This window comes from Lycorma delicatula, chromosome 1, assembly GCF_047948215.1.
Source record: "Lycorma delicatula isolate Av1 chromosome 1, ASM4794821v1, whole genome shotgun sequence".
Classification (NCBI taxonomy): Eukaryota; Metazoa; Arthropoda; class Insecta; order Hemiptera; family Fulgoridae; genus Lycorma; species Lycorma delicatula.
This window is the reverse complement of record NC_134455.1, coordinates 199,705,997-199,731,881: the sequence shown is the minus strand read 5'-3', so window position 1 is coordinate 199,731,881 and position 25,885 is coordinate 199,705,997. Positions and strand designations below refer to the sequence as shown.

The 25,885-nt window shown below is 30.1% G+C and overlaps 1 protein-coding gene across 1 annotated transcript in view; it reads left to right on the top strand.

The window, feature by feature from the left end:
* Positions 1-5,807: 5,807 nt before the first annotated feature.
* The window catches only part of LOC142327385 (fibrillin-1-like), a 339,860-nt gene continuing 319,782 nt past the window's right edge, over positions 5,808-25,885 (top strand). The window contains exon 1 of the mRNA XM_075370397.1: positions 5,808-5,940. The gene's annotated coding sequence lies outside the window, so the exon portion shown is untranslated. The remainder of the gene's footprint in view (positions 5,941-25,885) is intronic.

The following is a 25,885-nucleotide window of genomic DNA, read 5'->3' as shown; positions in this document are numbered from 1 at the left end:
ATGATGTTACAACAAATTAACAAAACATATACCAACAAACCAGCAACCAAAGAGTACACAAATAAAACTGCATGAATTAGATTAGATACTACATTAAGAAAACTGGACACATATTTATCCACAAGATTCAAAAAACCCATACAAACACTACACACAACAGATCAAACTTTGAAATCATTTCAAAGGGATAGGAAAACATAAATAAGGTAACTATAACAAGTAATTTTATACAACTGCAACAACGTGAAAATTTTATATGTAATATGTAAAAGTTATGTACTTAACAATTAGAGTGATGGTAAGGTTTACAAATACACAAAAACAACATACTAAAACAAGCACATTACAATTAAAAACACAGTTTGATCATGCACCAAACTGATTTCCTAATCACTTTAGGTTGAGTATAATTATCTATATAACCAATTATTACATTGCAAAGGAAAGAACTGCATCATAGTTCTGAAAAGAAGTTCTGGGAGCTTATTTTCAAATACTTAGAAAGTGAGTCGTTTTTAACTTTGTTAGAAAAATTGTTATTTTGCTATAAAAATGCTGTTTTCATAGTATTTTACTAGTTGGATGATATATTTTTGTAATTTTGTTCAAGACACATTTTATCATTAACTAAGTTAATCTGTATAAATCAATTGTTTTTCTGGAAGCAGAGGTCTGAATATTATAGATTCAGTATAATGTTTATCGACTTTAATCTCATGAATGGTAGTGTAGCCTGGATTGATTTGTACTTATTATTACTCTAGTCATAGTAGGCTTCTATTGTCTTTCTCAGGACCTGGTCCTTTTAATAAAACTTTTGCAAATACATGTTTTGTTTTCTATTATTTTCCATTTTAATTTTAAGTATAATTTTATAATTTCAATGATGTTGTAAGTTGTTTTATTATTATTATAATTTTTTCTTTTAAATAATTACGATAAAGTAGAAAATGAACCTAAAAAATGTTTGAGTTCTTGATTGAAATAAAGTGAAGTTAAAGTTAAAGCGCATTTTAATTGGTTCGATTATTATTTCCTTACTGAGTCTTAACAACGTTGATGAAATTTTTTGTCTTGACAGTTCACGCCAACTACAACATTTTTTGTCATCTGCTAATAACAAACAGTATCTAAAATGAATTGATGAATCAGGATTGTCTCAAGACATTCAGTTTTGACAGATTTTTAAGATCTGCTATTTTTTAAATGCTTACTGTTTTTAAAATATATAGTGTCATTCATATTTGTTTTTTCCAAGTTTACGAAATAGTCAGCTTTTTTTATGTTAAAATTTTATTGGAGTTTTTTTAAATATTGGCTTTTTTGAATATGTAGTCAGTATTCAGTTATATCGTTATGAATAGTTATAGAAATTTAGAAAAAACTGAAGAGATCAAAGAATCTACTTAACAGAGAGCACTGCAGCCAATGGAATATTGCCCAGTTATTAACAATAAGCTATTCAAATGTGAGTTTAATGCTAAAATAATTTTAGAAGACTGGTTATAAATTCATTAGGAGACAAGATTTCCTTTATGATAAAATGAGAGTGACAGCCATTCTACCAGAATTTAAGCTAAAAAAAAAAAAAACTAAAATTGTATCTGATTACTATGTAGGAAGATGGTCATAGAAGGTAGAATTAAGTATAGCATTTTCAAAATTCTATTACTCACCAACAACATAACATAGGATTTTAGTTCACATATTGAACATCTATCGTAAAGAATGGAAGTAAGTTTTGTTATGAAACTTTATATGTTGTCTTTGGTTGGTTGTAAAGGGATATGGAAGTTACTAGTTAAAAAGGTGGCCTGTATAAGGAAAGGGGAGTATTAACTAACAACAGTAGTTCTACTGAAGTTTCATTTGGAGAATCCCATAATTTTGGACTATGTTATTTATTTACAATATCTATTCATTTAGTAGTAGTAGAGGTAGAAGAATAAATCTTTATAACTACTCAAATAACTTGCTAGAAGTACAGGTAGGAAGTTTACTCAATTTATTTTACATTCAGTTTTAAGCATGAAATGCGACTTTGTTATGTTACAGTAGTTTGTGAACTTCCCATCAAGACAACCAGAGGAGTCCTATCAAGTGCATTTTGGATTTAAAAATCAGTTTTGAAAACATAACTGAAAAATGTGCAACATGTACAGTAAGACATAAATTGTAAACTATTTGACAATGACAATAATTTGGATTTTCAAATCCAAATCATTTAATTTTTTATTCCCTCAAAAAATACTAGTACTCAGATATAAGAATCTACATTAATTATAATAGCAATAATAATTACATCAGCAATTTGTAATGTCACTCGAGAGGGTTTCATATTTTACAGTGTAATTTTTTCTGTGCAGATAATTTGAGTTGTTGATTATATCACGTTCTATAAGAGACAAGTAGTTACCACAAATGAAAATTAAAAGGACAGTCTAAATTTTCTGTGATTTTTTATCCATAAAAACTGGTATCATACTTTTTCTAATAACCAAATGATGTAAGTTTTTGTTGCAAGCTAACCCCATCTACAAATACTCATATCAAATTCAAGTTTTGTCTGTTGATTGTTAGGAATAATGGAATACTAATGGAATAATGGAATAATAACTTATTACATGTTAAATTTGCTGTTCAACTGAAGCAAAATTGTACTCTGCAATTGTGCTATGGTATATTGCTCAAACAACAATGTATCAAACCAGTTTTAATAAAACTTACAAAATGAACTATTTTTAGTTCTGTTTAAACTTCTATATTTTAAAGTAAAGTGTTTAAAGAGGGATTGTCTTGATGAAAAACAGCTTTTTGGGATATTTGTTAAGGTTCATGTTGCAAAAAAGCAAATAAATATTATAAAATAAAAAAAACTAAGTTTGTAACATTTTTTACAAGTCTACGTAAGAAATACGCATATTTATTTAATATTACTTCTTGCATAATTAAATAGTATAAAAAATTATCAAATCAATTTATTACTTATGCAGATCTAATTATTAATTAAATTCTTAATTTATTTTCTAATTAAATGATTTGATCTTTGCAGTGTATTAAAACGTTTCTAAAATTTGGTAAAAAATCAATATTTGAGTTATTTTAATTAATTTTTTATTTTTAAGAAATTCTATTTTAGCATTGCTTTGAAAATAAATGATTGTCATCAAATGTGCTAAGTAATTTGATAAATTAAAAAGGCCTTTCTTAGGTAATAGTGGTTTAATAATTTAAATTGTACGTTAAACATTAATGTTTTAAAAAATTATATTTATTTTAAAAATTTTTGTACTACATCTTTATAAATATTTCACTGATAAAAAAGAAAAGGAAATAGAATTTTAAACAATGAGAATAAAACATTTTTTTTAACATTTGAAGTATGGAGATTCCTTTTTTTCTTCTGGAAACAGGGTATTTTATATATTCCTTGACAATGAATTTTAACAAAAGATTTAAGGAAAAAACTCTGAACCAAATAAAAATTTTTAACAATTTGTATGACATATTTTTTTGGAATTCTAATGAGAGTCGAGAGTCCCCTACTGGGTAATAGATAAGAATTGAAACCATAAGGAACACTTCCTGATGTTTCTCTGATATTCAATTACCATTTAATAAAATCCATTCGGCCATAATTTTTAAAGTGTTTTTCTTTTTATCCGACTATGCCAAGAGGACACTATATGTGCTTTTTGATGATGTCTTTATTTACGCACCCTTGTAACTCCTGAATGCCTGTTTCTATGAAACAGGTATCAATGATTCGTCTCATTTATGTAGTTGATCTTAGACATATGATGATTTGAAGAAAAAAATGAGTTACAATAGACACTATTTTCTACTATTTTTCGACCAAATTTTATGAAATTCAAGTAGTATCTTTTAAAAGTAATTGAAAGTCGACTTCATTATACAAGTAATGAATGTGTTTAATATATACATATAATTAATATGAATAATAATAATATATGAATATTTTCATATATGTTTCATTATTGTTCAATAATGAATATATTCATTATTGTATATGTATACATTAAAATTACCCTTTTTTTTAGTGATGACGCACTGCTTTTTCTTTTTTAGAATTCATGAGCACCTTCTTAGCCACTGCTAATTCATCAGATGAGTTGCACATTTGTTATGAAAAATACTGGTATAAATACAAAATCTTAGAAAAAGAATATCTGTCTTCTTCCTTCTTTTCTTCTTCTTTTATAAAACATATGTGCATAAATGCATATATTTTAGGGCTCCATTGCAATATTACAAATGAAAAATTGCTAGTTATTTATTACAAGCAAATAGTGATGACAATAAAAAAGTTAACTTGAAAACTATCATTGTAATAAATTAATAAACATTAAAACGAATAGATGTTTAAAAATATTATCAAATTGATTCACTTGAAATTACACAAACAGTTTTGAAATTGGTACTGAAAAAGTACGCATTCTAAATTTTGAAAAAAATAGCATTAATATTATAATCTGAATATTGATTGATTCCACAATTTTGGAAAATCTAATATTTGTAAACAAGGTAGCAAAATTTTGTCTATGAGTGACATCGGGTACTCATCAAAGAAAAAAATTTAAAAATATGAATTATTACTATTTGTAAATCATTAAATCCACTTTGGGAATAACATCTCTCTCAAAGAAATCTTACTCTTTATTTTGCTTCTTTCATAATAAAAATTATTTAGTTGTCATAGATGTGTTGATAATTTAATAAATATTGATTGTGTATGATCTTTTTCTGTTAATTTTTATCATCCTACCAATTTTGTTTTATATTTTTAATATTGCAGTCTCTTTTAAATGTAATTTTACAAATTAAATTAGATGGATGAAATTATAAGTCTGTTAGCATAATAATGTTGTAAGTTTAAAAGAATAATAGAAAGTAGTCTTCATTTTTAACTTTATTAAGAGATACTTTTTTTTCACTGATCTCATATATATATATATATATATATTAACTTAAATGAAATTTATTTAAGTTTATTTTCCTCTTTATTGTATCGAATTAAATATAATATGGCATTTTTACTTAAAAATATTATCTTTATTTATCTCTTGGGTTAACCAATCTACTATACAAACTTATAAATTAAATTCACTATGTTTCACTTATAATTCTCTGAGCTTTGTCAGGTGACAATACGCATTCATACACAGATTATACAAAATTCTTTTACATACTCTAGGTAAGTAAAATTCACTTAGATACTATATATAAGTATGTAAGAAAATTTTGTATGATGTGAGTATGAATGTGTATTGTCACCTGAGGAAGATTAGAAAATTCTAAGTGAAACGTAGTGAATTTAATTCATAAGTTTGTATAGTTGATTGGTAAACGCAAGAGATAAAAAACACGAAGTCGTAAGATTATCTGTTTTATATATATATATATATGTAAATAATTAATACTCATATATATATATATATATATATATATATGAGTATTAATTGAACACCATCATTTTACTTGCTCGGATAATCTTACGACTTCGTGTTTTTTATTTCTCTAAAAACTAAAATTCGGTGATGATTAACTTAAATGATCGAATATTACTTTCCGATGAATGTTCTAAATACACGGATATCTAACTAAAAATTCTTTTGGGAATTTCAAACACAAGTTCTTAAATCAAATTAATCTGTAACTCTTACTGTTTTATGCTTATTGCAGATCTTCGTAATACAACTTAACCGAAATAATCTTTTTTTAACTGTTGATAAGGTAATATATTTATGATGGAGGGAAATTTGTATTTACAGAAGGGAAAAATAGAATCGACCTACACGTCTGTCATGAGAACCGCCGATCGACGTGCCGGATGAACTGGAAGTTTCGTGTTGGTACTTGCTGCATCAAGACGTGACGGGTGCCTCAGCGTTAATCGTCGTGTTAACGTACTTTTTTCAGGTAAGCTTGTCTCTACACGTAAGATTCTTTTAACCGACTCCCAGTAGTATTTCTACCATAATGAATATTTTGATGATTTATGCCGTAAGTTACTGTTTGTGAGCGGTGTTTAATATCGAGTTAATAAAACTATGAAAAAGATTTTATGGTTCTTATTTAGACAACGCTCATCGTTACAAGGTTTAATCTTTTGTTTTTTTTGCTGTAGTAACTTCAGTTCTTTTATCTATTAGCTATAAACAAGCATTACATATCCAAAAAGGACGCGTTAATCATTTCTGCACTTCATAACTGCAGATTATATTAATTAATTTGAAAAATGAAAATTCTTAAGCAACAGCTTAATTTTGCATTAGTTATTATCATTATTACTTTTATATTAAATAGTATTAATTATTTCATTATAAAAGTTGTTATAAAAAATAATTAATTATAGCATATTCTATTGTACGTATATTTCTGCATTTCATGGTGGTTTTGAGTACAATTAAATTTTGCTGTCTACTTTATCTTACTCCAGTTTAAAATAAGTTTTCCTCCGGTTTCTGCCTACTGTTTTGACACTTAAATTGTTAACGTTTACATTTTGTACTACTTTCTGCTGTAAATTCTCGTTTGAAAAATTTCACCTAACTGGCAATTCGGTTTCTAATTTTTGCTTCAATGAAACTGAAGTTATGGGATACCAAAAAAAAACATTTCTAAAGGAGATCCGATCATATACATAATCAAAGTTGTTTAAAAATTAAAGAAGTCTTATTAAACCGTGAAAAATTATTAAATTCAATTTTATTGTACCTAATAAGTAAGTAAAGTTTTCCATAATTTTTAAGACGATTGCTCCCAGAACTTTAAACATATTATTTTTTAGTGTTAAAATTTGTTATTACTTAGTTTTGGAAATAGTTTAATATTTTCGGTTCCACATTTAAAGAACACCATTGCTTCTGATTCGGTTTCAGTTTTTGACTTTAATTATTTTTTTTTCTACAGGTAGAATAATTTGCATATAGTATGACATATGCATATATATCCTTAAGAACAGACGACAGTTTTTGACAACTGCCGAAACATTTCCCCAAATACGTATTGTTTAAGACTATTACACGAACATTAAAATATGGGTTGAACACTACAAAATTATTAGTAAAGAGCGACACAGTCGCTGTTCTATGAACCGAAGTCATGATATGTGGTTTGCTACATAAACCGCTATTTCATATTATGTAACCTGATCATCACTAAGCATGAATTTGTGCAAACGGATCTGCTGGTCGTGCCCTCCTACAAATTTTCCATTATAATTTTTATTATTTACCGCTCTGGGAAGATTCATTCTCTCAGTTTTATCATTTGACTCGCTTGACTGCTTATATGGCTACGTAAGATTAGATTCCACGTATTAAAATTTTCCTTTTACTCTGTGGAACCAGCAACACAATCTTAGGCCGTGGACTACTGTACCATTTTTGTACCTATTGTCACCGTCCTAACTCCTGATTATTTTTCTCAGCAGGACCTAGTAAAAAATTACCTGACCGTTTATATTTATAATATATAGATAAAATAAAATTAGTATGACTAAAGCAGTGTGCTTTTACGATTTTAATCGAACTGTGATTCCATGCGTTCCGGAATTAAACAGACTGTAATATTTTTTTTTATTATATGTTAGTCTGTACCTATAGTAGTAACAGTAGCCGTATTGGATAACATGTACTGATGCATGGTTTGGCGCACTGGATTGTCTCTTAAAACAGCTAATTTATTACCTTCTCCGACCACATAACACACTGTCATTTAATTCTTTCTTCATAAACAGCAGCTATACTTTACACAGAGAATAGTGTACTACTTTACTTTATACGTACTATACTTTACACAGCAGCTATACTTTACTGTTCACTTGTATCTCAACGTTGTCGTCGGTTCTCGCTTTATTAATATCTGTTGACTATAAGTTTAAACTACAAAAGATAATTTATTTTCACTGCTTAACTGTATTTTGAACCGCTAGTAGATTTTTTTTTAACTACAGTGAAATAATCTGTCCCTGGACGATTCGTTTTTCAAACTGTTGTCGACATTATTTTTAAAATCTTTTATGACTTGTTCCTTGTGTTAATAGAAAGTAAATTTATTATACCAAGAATTTTAACACGATAAAATATAATACTAAATTTTCAGCGTTCCAATTTATCAATGTTTGTATTAATATTATTATGTTTATAGTAATACTTAAGTACTAGTATTTATAAACATTTATAATAATAAAAATACCGGTAGTAATACCCTAACATAATTATTTGTAACGTAGATAATACCAATTACAATAATAGAGATAAGAATAAACATAATACCAATAAAAGTTATAAAAAAAGAGGTAATGAAAGTTGGTTAATGTAGTTTTTCGTTTGATTTTTGTTTGAAGAGTTTTCCGTGAAAGCTTGCTTAGTTACAAATTTTAGCGATATTCAGCTTCTGATATAAAAAGTTCAAGAAAAAAAACAATGCTGAGCCAAATATAGTATCGATTCTAAAAATAAACAAAATCATTTATTTTAGATCGTTTACATCAAGCTAATTAAACAAAAATGTTTTGATCGTAAATTTGAATTTAACTCTTGTAAAAAATTAAAACTATGTGTTACAAAATAAATCAGGTAGATCTTTAAATGAGGAGGGAAAAAGATTTTTTATTAGGCATTACCCAAAATCAGTTTTATCTCTTTTACTCAAGTTTTCTATCGATTTAGACTACAAGATTACTTAATTTTCATCTACTGCGTTTAAAGAATTCTTTTTCCTTCGTTCAAAATTTCTCAATCTGGTCATCAATCGTTTATTATTCTAATCTTGATTCGGGCTTAAAATGTCATTTTCAGAATTCTTAGCTACATATATATATACATAATGTCATAGATTTTTGTTAAAGTTGTTTTACTTAATTTCGTTTGAATTATAAAGATATTATAATATGTACGTATTCAATCAAGGTAGGTCTACTACAAACAAATGGTTGTAGCGGATCCGACATGAGAGATCAGTCGCTCTGCGAACAGTATATAGTGCGACTGTAAAGAATAATAAACATCCCACTCTAAGTTTACTAGTGAATGGGTTGAAGTCATGTTCTGAGGGTCTTTCCAGTTAATTGATGATGTTGTTGTCATCATCATCGCCATGCCGATTCCATGAAATACAATTGATAAACCTACAAGTGACATACTCTCTTCCCCATAGACACTGACCGTTTTCTCAGAGAAAGCAACACTGAGACCGGTGGCTAAGTGCCGATCTTTTATACGAGTTATAGTTATAACAAACACTGGATCAGATAGTGCAGAGCAACAAATTAATGTCCTTTCTGTGACAAACAATGCATTAAGTGTAAATTCATAAGCGTAAAGATAACATAGTAAATATATTATTACAAGCGGTTAATAATAAATAACTTGTTCGACGATGTATGCACATTATGAAAATTTTTGTGAATTTATTGATTTCATGTAGTCAACTGATCGTTAATGATGGACAGCTGATTTTAAATTCGACCGCTTTTTGTAAATCGGAAGGCAAGGAATTTATATTTTTTGACTTTGCCGTTACTCTTAAGTTATTACAAGAAAATGCCGAGTACAGCAAAAAAAGTAACCTTCAGAAACGATTTACTTAGTTTTAGGATTAATTCTATTGTGAGTTATCATCTTTAGTTGTAATATCTGCCGACCTCCGTGGCGCGAGTGGTAACGTCTCGGCCTTTTATCTGAAGGTCCCGGTTAGGCATAGCATTTTCACTCGCTACAAAATTGTCATTTAATCTCATCCTCTGAAACAATACCTAACGGTAGACCCGGAGACTAATAAGAGCTAGTTATAATATCTGTACATGTATTTACAATCTCGAGCCCATTTCATATTATCGGTCTATAATATTTTTAATCAGCCTCGCTCCCACTGTTTAAAAGAGATTTTTGTCGATTTTTTCGAGATATTCTCTGTTTGTGTGGTAATACGTTCAGAAAATTACATTAACAAACTATATATATATATATATATATATATATCAGTTTATTGCGTATTTTGAATTTGTTAATATCATATTTTACTCTAACGTGAAAGGGATTTGTAATTGTTTCTGTTTGTATCTAATAATAAATCACTACCCATTGTCAGTTAAAACTATGCTACCTTGTGAAAGGAAAATATATATAGAAATACACCGCAGAAATTTACTCGGGAGCGAGTGAGAAAAGTTCTTGCTTGTCTTATTCACGGGAGCACTGCGGGACACGATCCCTAGAACTCCATCCGTCATGCTATTATGAATCATAAAATGAACCCAATTTCATCTCGCGTTAACTACGACCACTGTTGCATGCTGTCATTCATATTTTAAAAATCGTAACTGCAAAAAATATAACTCGATTTTTTGTTCCAATGGTAATCTCATTGTTTATATTAGACTGTGTACTTATTTTTATTACCGATTGATTTTTTATCATTAATAATAAAACTGCCTCGATGCGTATCCCTACGTTGTTAATGTTTTATAATTGTTTCATATTTAATTTATATTCATAAATTTATGAATTTTTATTTTTATAAACGTCTATAGTATTATTATTTAAAAATTGTTTGTTTATATGTTTTTAGCTCATTTTTAACTGACTTCAAAAAAGAAGGAGGTTCTCAATTCGACTGTATTTTTTTAAATGTATGTTACGCATCTTTGAAAACCGTTTTTATTTTTTTTTAATCGAAAGAGTATACTTTCGCAGTGGCCTCATATAAATTTTAACCAAATCCGATGATAATCTTAGGAAAAATAGCAAAAACCAAACGGCTCGACATTCTTAGTCGCTGACCGCTCGCACCAGTACAGTGTTGACTGAATGAATAGGACATTCATATTATTATAACAGCCAATATTATTCTTGTTTAGTTTTTCTGGAAATATTCAGGGGCTTTCTTTCTCTGCTTTTCTTCCTTAAACAATAATTTCTTTTTTTTCTCGCTACTTTCCTATAAATATTATATACTTTCATATAAGTATTAAACCTACAATTAATATTTATATAAAATTATGAAAAAGTATATTATCCCTAATTGCAAAATTATAATGTAAATATTTATATTTATATTTTTTGTATTAATAAATTCTAATTTTGCAATATTAAATAAGTAGTCGTACAACAAGCTCCCAACCGACATCAGCCTATGAAGCGAGTTAAATATTATAATTTTGCAATAAATAATATTCTATAGTATTTATAAACACTTTTTTTTAACCGGGTATTCGCAAACCATGTCCAAATGTCTACTTGCAATAATGAAACCTATAAATTGATAGATTATGCAACCTCATAATTTCTGTCAGAGCTTTCTTATCATCTGGTCTATTTAATAACTTATTTGGGTCCAAATCAGACAAGGCGATGGTCTCCAAAATTTTAACTCGACTAAGAGCGACATAAATCTGCCCTTGGCAAACTTTTTCTTGCCGAGGTTATCACTGCTCTGTCAAGAGTTGTACCCTGCAGTTTGTGAACAGTTACTTCCCAGCTTAATATTAATATTAGAGATAGCATTCTGCGCTCGACATCTCCGTATCCCTTTGTTCCTTGGAATGTTGTACAAACTGGTGAAATGGCTACACAACCATCAACATCTTTCATTCTAAGACCAATAATCTTGCCATCAGATTTTATGAGTACAACTTCCAGTAACTCTCCTTCCTCATTAATCAAGCCGAGGCGGTGAGAACGTTGCTCTACCGTTTCGTTTGACAAACGTTTGTGTATTAAACTGACACGACAAGCATGACTCTCTAGATTTTCATTCCGTAAGAATCGACTGTTGTACGTTCTCAATTGTGAGAGTCTGCATTTTCGTTGTTGAGAAGTCTCTGCGGAAATATTCACGGCATTTCTTTCTCTGTTTTTCCGTAAACGATCATTCCTTTCATGGCAACTTTCCTTTAAATTTCTCTGTCTCATTTGAGCAGCGCGTTTAGTAGGCCTACCCGTATTTTAATTGTATAATAATATGTATATTAGATATAATATATTATAGTTATAATATATATAACGAAAGTAATGAAATGTAGTAGGAATAAAGTAGATGGACCACAGAATATAAATGCAGGACGCGTAAAGATTATGGAGGTAGGAGAATTTTGTTATTTGGGTAGTGAAAATTACTAAAGATGGACGAAGCAGGAGCGATATAAAATGCCGAATAGCACAGGCGAAATGATCTCTCAGTCAGAAATATAATTCCTTACATCAAAAATTAATTTAAACATCAGGAAAGCATTTTTGAAAGTATATGTTTACAGCATAGCTTTATATGGAAGTGAAACTTGGACGATCCGGGTACCTGAGAAGAAAAGATTAGAAGATTTTGAAATGCGGTGCTATAGGAGAATGTTAAAAATCAGATGGATGGATAAAGTGACAAATGAAGAGATGTTGAGGCAAATTGATGAAGAAAGAAGAATTTGGAAAAATATAGTTAAAAGAAGAGACAGAGGCCACATCTTAAGGCACCTGGAGTAGTAACTTTGATATTGGAGGGACAGGTAGATGGAAAAAATTGTGCAGGCAGGCGAAATTTGGAATGTATAAAACAAATTGTTAGGGATGTAGGATATAGAGCGTATATCGAAATGAAATGACTGGCACTAGATAGGGAATCTTGGAGAACTGCATCAAACCAGTCAAATGACTGAAGACAAAAAAGTACTAGATACTACTAAAAGCTGTGAAATAAAATAATAAAGTATTATGTGTATATGTATAACACACATATGTGCATATATATATATATATATACGCATATCCTGGGGATCCTGAATATTTCTTTTACATTCATTAAAATTTGATGATAGTTTTACATACTGGAATGAATTTTAATAAAAGATTAAGCAGGCTAAAAATTAAAAAAAAATTAAATTGTTAAAAACTTTTGTGGATAATATTTTTAAAATTTTGTTCATTGCTTGAACCGTTTTCTGGTAATAGATGTGAACTGGTATCTAGAATAATACTGGATAATTCATCTTGTATTTTTTAATCATCATCATTAGGTTATCTGCCTTGGGCTAATCCTCACATCATGTCTGTCTCCATTCATTTCTATTTCCATCTAAATTTTTAAATTCTTGATATCTCTTTATTTCCTTTCAGATTATCTGTAGTTTTTATTATTTTTTTGGCCCCCTCTTTTCACATTTTCATTATTCTTCTCTAGCCCTTTTTAATCATCTATTCTCTTATATGAACTAGCCAATTAGTTTTACTACTCTGAACTATTCTGATTAATATTTTATTCTCATTAATTTTCCTCATTACATCTTCAGTGTTCATTGTGTCTGTCTATATGATCTTCTTCAATTTCCTCTATGTTTACATTTCAAATGTCTCCAACTTTTCCATTTCTCGTCTGTGTGTTTGTGTTGTTTTTCACTCAGAAAAAAATATACTTCAACATAGTATTTCACAAGATTTTACTCCAATGTCATCATACTACGTAATAACTGTGTTAAAATAAGCATTATTCTTCTCCTACTTGTCCTTCTACATCAAACCACTCAAATTTGTGCATCCTGTGTTTAGTTTTTAATATGTATATTGTTTATCCAGTTTGACATGATTGACTGTTTTTTCCATATTTGTAAAACATAAATTTATTTCTTTACCTCTTTCTATAAAAGTTTCACCAATCATTGTTATTAGCCCAATTATACAATGTGCACTTTCATCATAATAATTTACTCCATTTTTTCTTATTTTGGCACCTTGAATATCAGAATATTCAGAATTACAGAAAACTCTGATAAACAATTAATTTTTCTAACTTAACTGGCATTTTACTGCACTATGATTTTTAAAATACTTTTATTTTCTTTGGTTTTCCATCTTTCTGACCATCTCTCTGGTAACCCATGGCATTTTTATTCTTCTTCCCTTAGTTTGTCTGCTGCTGTTTTCGAAGCATCTTTCATATGCAGCCAAAATTCATTTCAACTATTGCTTTTTGTATCTCTTCCTTTTAATATTTGAACTAACTCCCCACTTCTACCTCATTTCTGTTATTTTCTCTTGATTTTATTTAGTTACTTTCTTCACCCATTTAACTTTCTTAAATATTACTAATAGTTCTGTTGTTTGGAGGTACATAATCGTTATCAATTTCAGCTCCTGACAATCTATATGCCTTTTTGACTACATTTCTAATTCTTCTTCTGCGAGTATATAGTTTTATATCTGTTTTCATCTCTTGTACTTCCATTACTTCCATAAGTACAGTCTTCTTTTATGGTTTTAAACTAATATTTGTAATTTTCATTTCTTTACAAAACTTAATAAGTCTTTCTTCTCTTTTATTCCAGGTGCTCAGCTCAAACTTTCTTCCTATTTGGTTTTCCCTCCTTCTGCCATGGCATTTCCATCTTCCATTATTATCTTATGGCAATCTTTATCTTTCTCTTTTGTCTTCTCCATCACTGTTTATACATTTATTCAATTATATCAATTAACTGACATGTTCACTTGCACTAAAAGCAATCCTTTGGGTTCATTCTTATTTAGAAATTATTATATACAAATTTTTGTATTTTTAAAAAATGATTCTTACACAATTTTTTCTTTATTTCTTGTGCGGTATGTTGTAAGAACATCACTCTTTTATTTCACTTCATCTAATATAATTATATCCACATTTTCACAGCTCTTTTAAATTTTCATACTTATGTGCTTGTAGAAGTGTTATATTTCATATTCCAATTCATAACATATTTATTTGTCCTTTCATATATATTTTATTGTATATTTTTAGAATTGGAAATATTTTTAAATTGTGTAAGTTTGAAGCCAATTCTGTTTTTATCTGAAAGATAATTTTCTCACATTTAATTTTTGAAAATAATTTCCGGCATATATCTACCACAACTAGCTTTGATGAACTGGATTCAATCAGTCCAATTTTGAACCACTTTTTCAAGTTATTTGGGACGTATTTCATTAATAACCCGAGTTATGTTTGCTTCCAAAGCATCAATTGTTGCTGGTTTATTAGCATAAACCAGAGACTTCATATATCCCCAAAGAAAATAATCCACTGGCGTTAGGTCATATGGTCTTGGAGGCCAATTCACTTGACCATTTCTTGAAATAATTTTATCGTTAAATTGTTGTTTCAATCAATTGATTAGTTTGGTAGGAGTATGAGGTGTGGCACCATCCTGTTGAAACCAAAACTGTTGCAGGTCAATGTCATGCAAATTTTGAAACAAATAATCAATAATCATTGATTTGTAACGATCACCATTGACAGTAACATGCACTTTGGCCTAATTTTTAAAGAAATAAGTATCGACGGTGCCTCCAGCATGTAACCCACACCATACAGTGCATTTTTCAGGATGCAATAGAGACTAGTAAATTTTCTGATAGTTGCTCTTACTCCATATTTGGTAATTATGCTTGTTGTCATAACCATTTAACCAGAAATGAGCTTCATCACTAAACAAAATTTTTCGAGAAAAAAGTAGATCAGTTTCCAATTGAATTAGGCACTATTCACCAAACAAACGACGCTTATTTTGTTCTTGCAGCTTCAGTTCTTGGACCAACTGCATCTTTTAGGGGTATAGACCAAGATCTTTACAAAAAATATTCCATTTAGTGGATGGACAGAGTTCAAGTTGTTGAGAACAGTGATGAATAGACACATTCAGATCATCTTCAACACTACCACTGACAGCACTGATATTTTCATCTGTACGTACAGATCTTTGTCTTGTTGTTGGTTTTTCATTGAGTAGAGTAAATGTTTTTCAAAATTTATCAACAGTTCAATGAATAAATTGCTCTGAAGGATGATTATGTGTACAATAAAAATTTTTAAGTGTTCTATACATTTGGCCAACAGAACATTGATTTTGAAGATATATTTCCACAATTTGTAAACGTTGTTGTGGCGTCAACTTTTCCATGATCATTTGCCATTGCTCACTGATCTGAAATGACAAAACAAAATGTCATCAAAACAAAACAAATGACAACTATCTCTATCAAAAGTTCTATCACTAAAAAAACACCCGTTATGTTTTCCACAGATGTTTGTCTATTTTTAGTCTATATTGAGTCTCTTCCACTGATTAATTCTCATTAAACAAGGTATGTAGGTCTTAGAATGAATGAAATAAATTAATTATCGTAAAAAAATTATGAACGAATGTTATTAAAAGTCATAATGAAAGGTTAATTGAAACATCTCAGTGAGTTTTTGGATGCTGTATATTTTGTCTTGACTTTAATCTCATCTTAATAAAAAAGTTGTTCTAAACTAAGTATTTTCAAGAAAAAATATTTAACTCCTGGTTTAAAGCTTGAAATAGAGATAAAATAGTTTTACCTCTGTTACAAAAAATATTACTTTAATAATAAAAAATTTTTTTTTTCTCTGAATCCATCAATGCATTTTACAAACTAATATTTGTAAGGAAAAGAGGACTTCAGGTTATAAATAACACACTTATATTTATTGGAGCATTGTGACTTTGGAAATATTATTCATGATAATAAATTCATTCATTCATTTGTTTGTCTATCCATGCATCATTTATCAAAAGAAAGGTCGTTTCTTATCAACCAGAAGCTTCCTCTTTGAAGCAAACATCACTGTTTTCACAATCTGCTTACTTCGCAGTTTGACCTCCATATCCTAGTATTGACCTAATTAACTGTATAATAAAAAAAAAAAATTGTTGGACGCATGTTAAACAAGCCTGAAAAGATGAAGTGATAAGTTATCTTACACAAAAGTTGGAAAAAATTCGCTAGTTTACTTAAAATTTACTATTAACGCAAATTCTTCTTTTTGATGAAATGAAATAAAAGTATCATTTTCATGATATTAACCAGGTTAAATAAAATCTTGTTCATCTCTGCTATAGTCCAGCCGGTATCTGTTTTAAAATGGACATATTTGGACTTTTTCTATATGATCTCTAATTTTTGCTGTAATGCCTCCGGAATATCATCAGAAATTTTGATTTTGTTATGCGCCAGTTGAAAAAGGTGTGATTAAATTTTTATTAATCAAAATGTTAAAAAATCGCATATGTGATTAGATTTTTAAATATCTAGAGACATTATTTCAGGCTGTACACAATTTGGAAAAATCTCTTTTTTTTTAATTTGGATTGCAATATTATTGTGCAAAAACTATCAGACCGTTTTTTTTTTAATTTGGCGTGTTGCTTTATCATATCAAATAGTTCTCTGAGGCAAAATGTGAACGTCCTGTGTAAAATATAAGTACTCGAAAAAAATTCCCAAAAAATCTTGTTTCTGTTTTCATTTTTTTGACGGTTATTGCTATTTTTACTTACTCATATTTTTCGATTTGCAACCGATGATATTGTGTGTAAAATTTAATAACAAAACTTTTTTCTCTCTCGATTTTTTCTCTAAACTGAACTGTTGTCGAGTTATATAGGGAAATAGGAGAAAAAAGAATGGATATTTTTTACATTATTTTAATAAAAATTTAAGCACACCTCTTTCAACTGGCGCATAACGAAGTAATAATTTCTGATGATATTCCGGAGGCAATAAAGCAAAAATTAGCGATCATAGAGAAAGAGTTCAACCCAAAACAGATACCGCGTGGACTATAGACAAAAGATGAATTTCAATATTTTAGTAAGGGATAAGAATTTGTTTGTACAGGTTAAATATATGTATACGTTTTCAGCGATGACTGAATCCTTTATTATTTTTATTAAAAAATATTAAAAATTTCATTGAGACATATATTTTTTAAAATGAATTCTAGATAATTTTTGCATGAAGTGGTTTTTTAAATATTCAATCAAAAGCTGAAGTCAGGTGTAATTTTATAAAAGATCCCTTACTCTAGGTAACGTTAAATGTTATGAGAAAAATTATTTTGTGAAATTTTATGTTTAATTTTTGTATAAGTTAAATATTGTGGTGCCCTTGTAATTATTTCTCATGTAATAATAGCGTGTTTTATCTAGTGATTCTTTTAGTAGGTATTATAACAGATTTTGGTGAAGAATTGAAAAGTAGGTAACTGAAAAACTGTCCTACGTTTTTGTGTTTTAATTCATCACTAAATATTGAAGTGTATGCATGAATTATAGAAGTTTTGCAAGGTAATGAAAAATATCAAACCTAATTGGTTTATGAACCCAGGACATTCCAGAAATTTTCTTAAGTTAACAGAAAATAGCACCTAAAAATAAACTAAGGGAAGTTTAAGTAGCACAAGGAAGTAAGGGTTTGGCACAGTAATGTTTCTATAATAGTCTATTGATATGGAAAAAAAGGATTATTAAAAAATAATTTTTACATAAGCTCAGCTAACATTATCATAATTTCTTGTTTCATATAGAACCAAAGCAGCTACGTTTAGTTAGCATGAATTCAATGATATAGAGCTCTGTATAATATTATACTCTGACTGAAAAAATATTTTCTAAATGACTAGATAACATTTTATTAAAACGGTTTAAGTTTGAATGATAAAGCTGTCATTTGATGCCGACTAAAAACTTGTCTTGAAAATTTTCAGTAATTAAATTTTTGCTAATGTAAGGGATAATGATAAAAATTATTTTTTATATTTAAACATTTAAAGTTACTTTTTCATATTTAATGAAATTTACTCTAAGGTTTTTGATTAAGTTTTCCAATTTCTCTTCGTTTAATCTTTATGAATTCAGAATGTTATGTTAACATATCCAAGCCTAGCTAGAATAAATGCTTACACAGTTAACGATCGTTTGAAATTATTTTATTCGTTTATGTATGTAGAAGTAAAAGGTTCGTTGTTATATTATATATAAGCATGAATAAATTTGCCTTAAATTGTCTGTGTACTACATACTTATTAAAACATTTCTGTATGAATTAAGTCTTTGATAAATTTTTACGAGGAAGAAGGAAGAGGCTGTGGTGACCGTTCTGAGCTCTGTATCATGAATTCAGTAACATCTAACAAAGCGAGGTTGTATCAATGATAAATAACCAGTGTTATGAATGGTTTACTGCCAACAGGAAGTGTAAAACTATGAAGACGCGCACTCAAATTATAATTATTATTGTAATCATGATGATTTTGATTGATATTCATACTTCAAACACGTGCGGCTGCCGTTGGCTTGTAAGGAATGCCATGTTAGTGACATCATCGCATACATCTCGTCCATGCCTGAGTCTTGTCTCTGATTCGTTCCGATTTTACGGTCGATTCTATCTAAGTAGCGGCTGATGTACATTAATGAGTAATTATTGTTTTCTATACAATAACTCTTACTTTTATAAATAAATTTTTTATCTTCCATTTAAAGCCCGCTTGTCCAAGTCCCCGATCGCGTTTGAACGGACAAACACATTCACCTAGGAATAAATTGTTTAGTTATAATTTTTACAGTTAAAAGAAATAGAAATATGAAGAAAAGCTTGTTTTTTGAAATCTTATTCGTAATGAAAAGTAGAAACATTCCTGCATTAGAAATTTGAACTAAAAAAATTTCGAGTGTGAAGTATTGGTTCCTTTGAATAAAATTAGATATTAATATATACGGTTAATCCGGCTTCACATTCTTCTTCATTCGTTCCACCGTCAAACAGCGTACAACGCTTCTGGATGAATCGCCTATTCAAATGCATTTTTAGGTATTTTACAATAGATAGGTATTTTTAGATAATTTTGCATTTTTAGATAGATTTTTTTGTCGTATATGTTTTGCGTTAGACGATATTCCATTTTGTTAGGAATACACATTTTACTGCGTTAAAAACAATTATATTTCCTTTACGGTCCTATACCAATTTCGTAACACACCATTGCCATTTGTAGTAACGTACAATACGACTATTGAAACATATATAACAGGTGATTATATCAGAATAGACAACAAAAGTCGTCTTAGTAGTCAAAATTTATGTTTCTGTACCTAATGTAATGAACTCTTATGGAATGAGACACAAGTAATTTTAAATGCGGGCCTGCGTCATTAAGTTCGGGAGTATGCCTCGACGAGAAGTTAACGGAAATATTAGTTAAGCGGTAGTATTTGAGGATATTATGCAAAAACGTGTTTCTTCCGACTGTTTTAAGCACTAAAAAATTACGGACGCTATTTTCCAATATTGCTTAGATTATTTAATAAGGTTATTATAAATAACTCAGCAATACTTTATTATTGCAAGTGCCTATGAAGCATTTAAAGTCAAAAGTAATATTGTTGTAAGCTCTTCAAACGATCGGTATATTTATTGTCAGTGTTACAGTACTAACAATATTATTGACCGTATAAGGAAAAATATTGATGGATATCAAATGTATTTTTGGTTATATTGAAGTGAAATGAAATTTTTTGTATCGACAAAGGTCGATATCAAATATTGGTGTTGTATGTGCAAATATTAACAATACTTTCAGTACGTCTTCTTGCTTACAAGGAAAATTTACAGCCAATAAATATGCGCTTATTACTAGCTGTTGTGGATTTTTCCGTTGTTTAGCTTATTTTATATTATGATTGATAACAGTCCATCCGGTGGAAAAGTAATTCGCCAACGACAAAGAACGCGAATAATCGAGTAGTGTAGTTGAATTTTATTTAATGCTTAAATTTGTAACTTTTCAGCGGCTAAAAATCTCAATGACAATCTTAATTGAATCTAATTAAATCTTAATGACAATCTTTCGTGAGCAGTAACAGCCTTTCCCGTCATCGTATCCTTTTTATGTGAGATCTGATGTATTATATTCAACAGTTCGTCGAAATATGTTGTACTCATATGAAGATATTTTTTTAAATTGTTCGGATCGGGTACACGAACTTCGTTCAGCGAACGGACTTTTTTCTGAGGCATTCCCTAACCCACACTTCCCTCTCTGATTTTTTCATACTTAGTACCAAAATAATAGCAACACAAGTTTTCTATCCGATTGACATCCTTGAATTTTAGAATGACACTAAATGTACCGGCAGTACTGCCAAAATTAAATCAATACTGTCAATATTTATTGAAAGTACTGGACATCACTGACCTTCTAAAAAGGGGGTTTTAAAAGCCTTCGTATTTATATAAAATTTTAATAGGAAATTCCAGTGAGGAAGTCGATTAGAAAGCACTAAACGTATGACACGTTTCATCAGTTTAAAAAGTTAAGGAGCCCGTGCTTGTTAGCTCTTCTTTACCCTCATCTCTTTAAATACCTGATTTTGACATTTTAAACAACTTCCATTCATCGCGATCTGTACTGCTTGACATATTCAGTTTTATTCCTGTTATTAATACGGTGATCTGATTTATTGTCACAGATTGAGGGAAATCATACAAATTTTGTAAAACGTATTCAGAACAATAAATAGCAGAAAAATGAAAGCTATGTTGTTTGTATAGGTTTTCCTTAGACTTAATGAAAATTCATTGTTTTATTAATGTTTAATTTAACTTTAATAACGTTATCTACCCGCAGCTTCTGAATTCTGATGGCGATAAAATCATTCTTGCTTTGTATAAATAAATATTAACCTAAATGTTGATTTCGGATTTATTTTTATTCTTTCTTTTCATTTTAATTACTATAGCCTCATTTATTCGTTCATCAGATTAATTCTATTTTTAATATACTCGTAATATACACAAAAATAAAAGATCATAGATTCCAAATCCGAGACAGGATAGCTAGTCCGGCGAGAAAATCGCTACTAAGTATTCATTGCTAGCAGTTTTGCCCCAGCTGCCGATTGCTTCCAATCGTATTAAACAACAACAATATTTTATTCCTGTCATACAAGCAGATTAAATAATGTTTGTGGAAAAAATGACTTCCTTGATTAAAATTAACAAGATGTCGGTACCGATAAGTTCTGAAGATAATAGTTAAAACGTTTTATTTACTAATGAAAATTGTTTATTAAAAAATATATTACTCGACTCTAACATGTATTAAAAAATTGTTTTTCGGTGCAAGTAATAAAATTGTATTTGAAACATCTAGCTTTTATTAGTCATTGAATATAAATTTTATGTTTTTCTGGGTTTTAACAAATGGTTTTAATCGAGACAGTGGATTTTAATTAATAAAAATTAAATTTTGTAATCAGGGTTTAGTGGAATTTCAATTTTTGGAAAACACAGATATTGTATTTAATATGTGTACAAAATTTCTGAATAGGAAAATATTTCTAGGGTTATAAATTAATATACAGAATTTTAAAAATAAATGTCATTCCAAATTTGTACGTGCGTACATATTTTATTGAAGAACATGAAATGACATATTTGCACGAATAAGTACCAAACCTATACTAAATATCATATGCGGAACCTAAATCTTTTCAGTACATTTCAACTATGTAATGCAATTATAATCGACCTAGTTTAATACACATTTCAGTAACCTACATAATTTTTTTTTAATTTTCTTATCAGTGCGAAAATTTATAGATTTTTTGGCAAGTTATTTAATGTTAAAGTGATTTTAGTACGCGTTATCTTAATACATCTTAAATAAGCAGTATATAGGGTTAAACAAGAAAAAAAATTATATGAATAGTGGTTTAATACTGTCTGTTTTTTCTGGTATCTTATTTCAGCGTTCGTTCATAATTTCGATAGAAGGCTTTGCTCGAGTGTTCTTGCATAATTGTATTTATTAAATTAAACAATTTTATTACAGTAATGAACGGATGATCATTGTATCTTAATAGCCATAATTGATTGAAAATAAAATAAAAAATGATGTTACCGATACGGTAACGGGGTATTTCACATGTCTATTTTGATATCTATCGGCGCTGAACTAGAAACGATCTCGTTTTGATCGGAGGGTGTTGATTATTTTTTATCCCGAAAATTCTGTGGCTGTTATCATTCGGATTAGGTATTAAAATAACATTGGATATTTTTTATTTTTTCTCCGTCATTTAAAATATTCTGTAGATAATAGACAAATATTTTGGCTACGGAAGACATTTCACTTTAAATAATTAGTTTGTTGCTGCATTTTTTTTTTTCTTAAGAAAGATTATTTTTTTTGTTTATTTAAAAATGAAAGTTGTATTCGTTTGTTAGGAGATTTTAAAATTACAGACTTTAAAATAACTGACTTTAAAATACATTCTAGTCTACTGATTTTAAAATAAAGGCAGAATCTAAAAGAGTGCGCGTAGGATGTAAACTGTTTACGTAACAGGAACTTGCGATAACAGTTTTTCGACCCAGTTCGGTTCATGGAGAGGATTTCCTTGAAATATTTTATTACATGTTCATTACTGCTCAACGCCTTTAACGAAAGTCGACTGTGTCCGACTGTAATGGATAGGTTCTTTGAGTTTGGACCATTACTTTATGAATACGGTTATAAAATACTGCCCATCGTTTAAAAATTATTATAACAGTTCGAATTTAATCATCATTTTGGCTTTCATTTATTATATTTTTACAGAAAACTGAGTAATGTTACTAAATTGAAGAGATGTTTTTAAAGGAGATTGAATGTGGTTTTTAAAGGATCTCCTTCGTTAAGAAAACCTATATATATAAAAATTTAAGTGTTCGTTTGTTCAAAATCTTAAATCTCCGAAAGTTCTTCACCGATTCCTTTGAAATTTTGACACAACGTTGCATTCGAATACGCGCGTGTTTTTATATATCTACTATTTATATTCCTAAGATGTCACACCTGTAAAAACATGTTTTTTTTTAAACTGCTCTATCTGTTGGACGTAAAAGCAACACATGCTATACTAAATATTTTACGATTCCATTCTAATGTTTCCAAAATGTGTGTCCGCTATAGACTAAAAACTACTGGGCCGATTTACGCGCGGGGAAAAAGGGAGAAAGGGAAAAATCGAAAAAGGGAAGATGGGGAAGATGGAAAAAACAAAAGAGGGGAAAAGGAAAAACGAGAAAAGGAAATGGAAAGGGGAAAGGAGAAAAAAGAAAAGGGGAAAAGACAAATAAGTGAAAGAGTAATGGGAGAAGGAAAGGGAAAGGGGATAATAGGGGAAAGAAAATGTGGAAACGGTGAAAGGAAATATGGTAAGCAAGAAAATGGGAAAGGGAAAAGGGGAGAAAGGGAAAACGAAAAGGTTAAATTTTGTGAAGTTCCGTAATGCTGATTTTGAAAATGTTTTATCAAACTTTCAATTGTGTTTTTTAATCTATATATATATATATATATATATATATATATACTCAAATCTAGTAATACGAAGCAGTCCGGGTCTGTTAATTTTGTAATAGATAAAAAGTTATTCAGAAATGTCTTCATTTCTCTAGGCCTTTTTAGGACAAAAAAAAGCAAGCCGATCCAACCATTAAGTTCCTCAATTCTTGATAGCTATTTCTATGGGCATTATTTTACTTACTTCTTCTGTAAGCTCTTTTGTTCTTTTGAGCTTATCTATTTTTTCTCAAAATTTTGAAAGCGTAAACACGCAGATGCGCTGTATTTCTACTTTTTTTTTGTTTTACGTCGGAGGAAGGAAAATCTGTAACCAAACTCCCAGCAGCCTGTACTATTGGGTGTGTGGGGTTTCCTGCCGAAGCAGGAACCCACAAAAAACCCTTCTCTGTCTGCATCGTCTTCAAAACCACAATACAGGCACCCCGGTGACGCCCCTCTCCGTCTTGTTTATAAGTATGCGTTGAACGATCCGTGGCCAGACAGCCATTGGACTATCCAAAAATCTATCTCCCCATACCTCCCTGTTACCTTTCAAATCTCTCCTCTGCCAGGAGATCCACCGTGGCATCCCAGCAATAATCAACACTGCCTCTAGCGAGACAGTGCGGTACGTCTGAGCCATCCTCAGTGCCAGTCTCCGGTATCCAATCTCCTGAAACAAAATACTCCAATCAACCATTATCTACCAAATCGTAACTAAAATAACAAAATATAAAAAATCGATTAAAGAAAAACCAAAAGAATAAAAATTCAAAAACCTACTGGCCCTCATCTTATTCCTTAAGATGTCTAGAGACCGACTCCATACCGGTGCCGCATAGAGAATAATGGAGATCATCGTCGAAGCTATTATTCTTCTATTTGAAGCTATAGATCCAGCGGCATTAACCATCAGTCTAGTAACCGCCGATGCTACCCTTTCTGCCTTGTTGAGTGTTTCTTCAATGTGAGCTGTGAACTCCCTCGACCTGTCCAACCACACACCCAGGTATTTGGCTCTCCTCGAGGGGTGCAAGTCGGGGCCATCCATTCTTATGGAGAACCTAGGGATTCGTTGTCTTTCAGTCATCAAAATCATACCGATCTTTTGGGCAAAAACCGAGAGTCCTCTGTCCGCCAGCCATCTCACAATACGCTTTAATGTACTGTTAGCTAATAGCGTCACCTCTTGAAGATTCGTCGCCGTTACTACAACGACAAGGTCATCCGCCTAGGCTACCATATCCACACCGGGTGGAAAATCCATTCTCAATAGCCTGTCGTAAGCCACGTTCCAAAGTAGGGCGTCCAATATTGACCCCTGGGTCAACTATAGCATCTTGAGACTCATCCGGCTCTAACTCATCATGTCCAGTTACCTTCTTCACAAACCTTTCGCGAAGTCTCGGTATCTGTGTCTCACGCATCTTCCAAGACCCCACGTACTCAGCGCGGCTACTTAGAGGACGCCCAACGATCATTTCAATACATCTATGATCGCTGAGCCTCAGTGAGAGGCTCAGCGATCATAGCCTGCCAATTAAGACTGCTCGTATAGGTCTTTCTAACGAATTTTAAGTCCAAAACAGAACCTCCATTACATTACTCCTATGAAATGTTGAACGCTAAAGGCGTTTACACATACCTTGCCAAGAGATGCCTTAACATCAGTGAGTTGCCTGCCCCTCTCATCGAATGTTTCATTTCCCAGCTC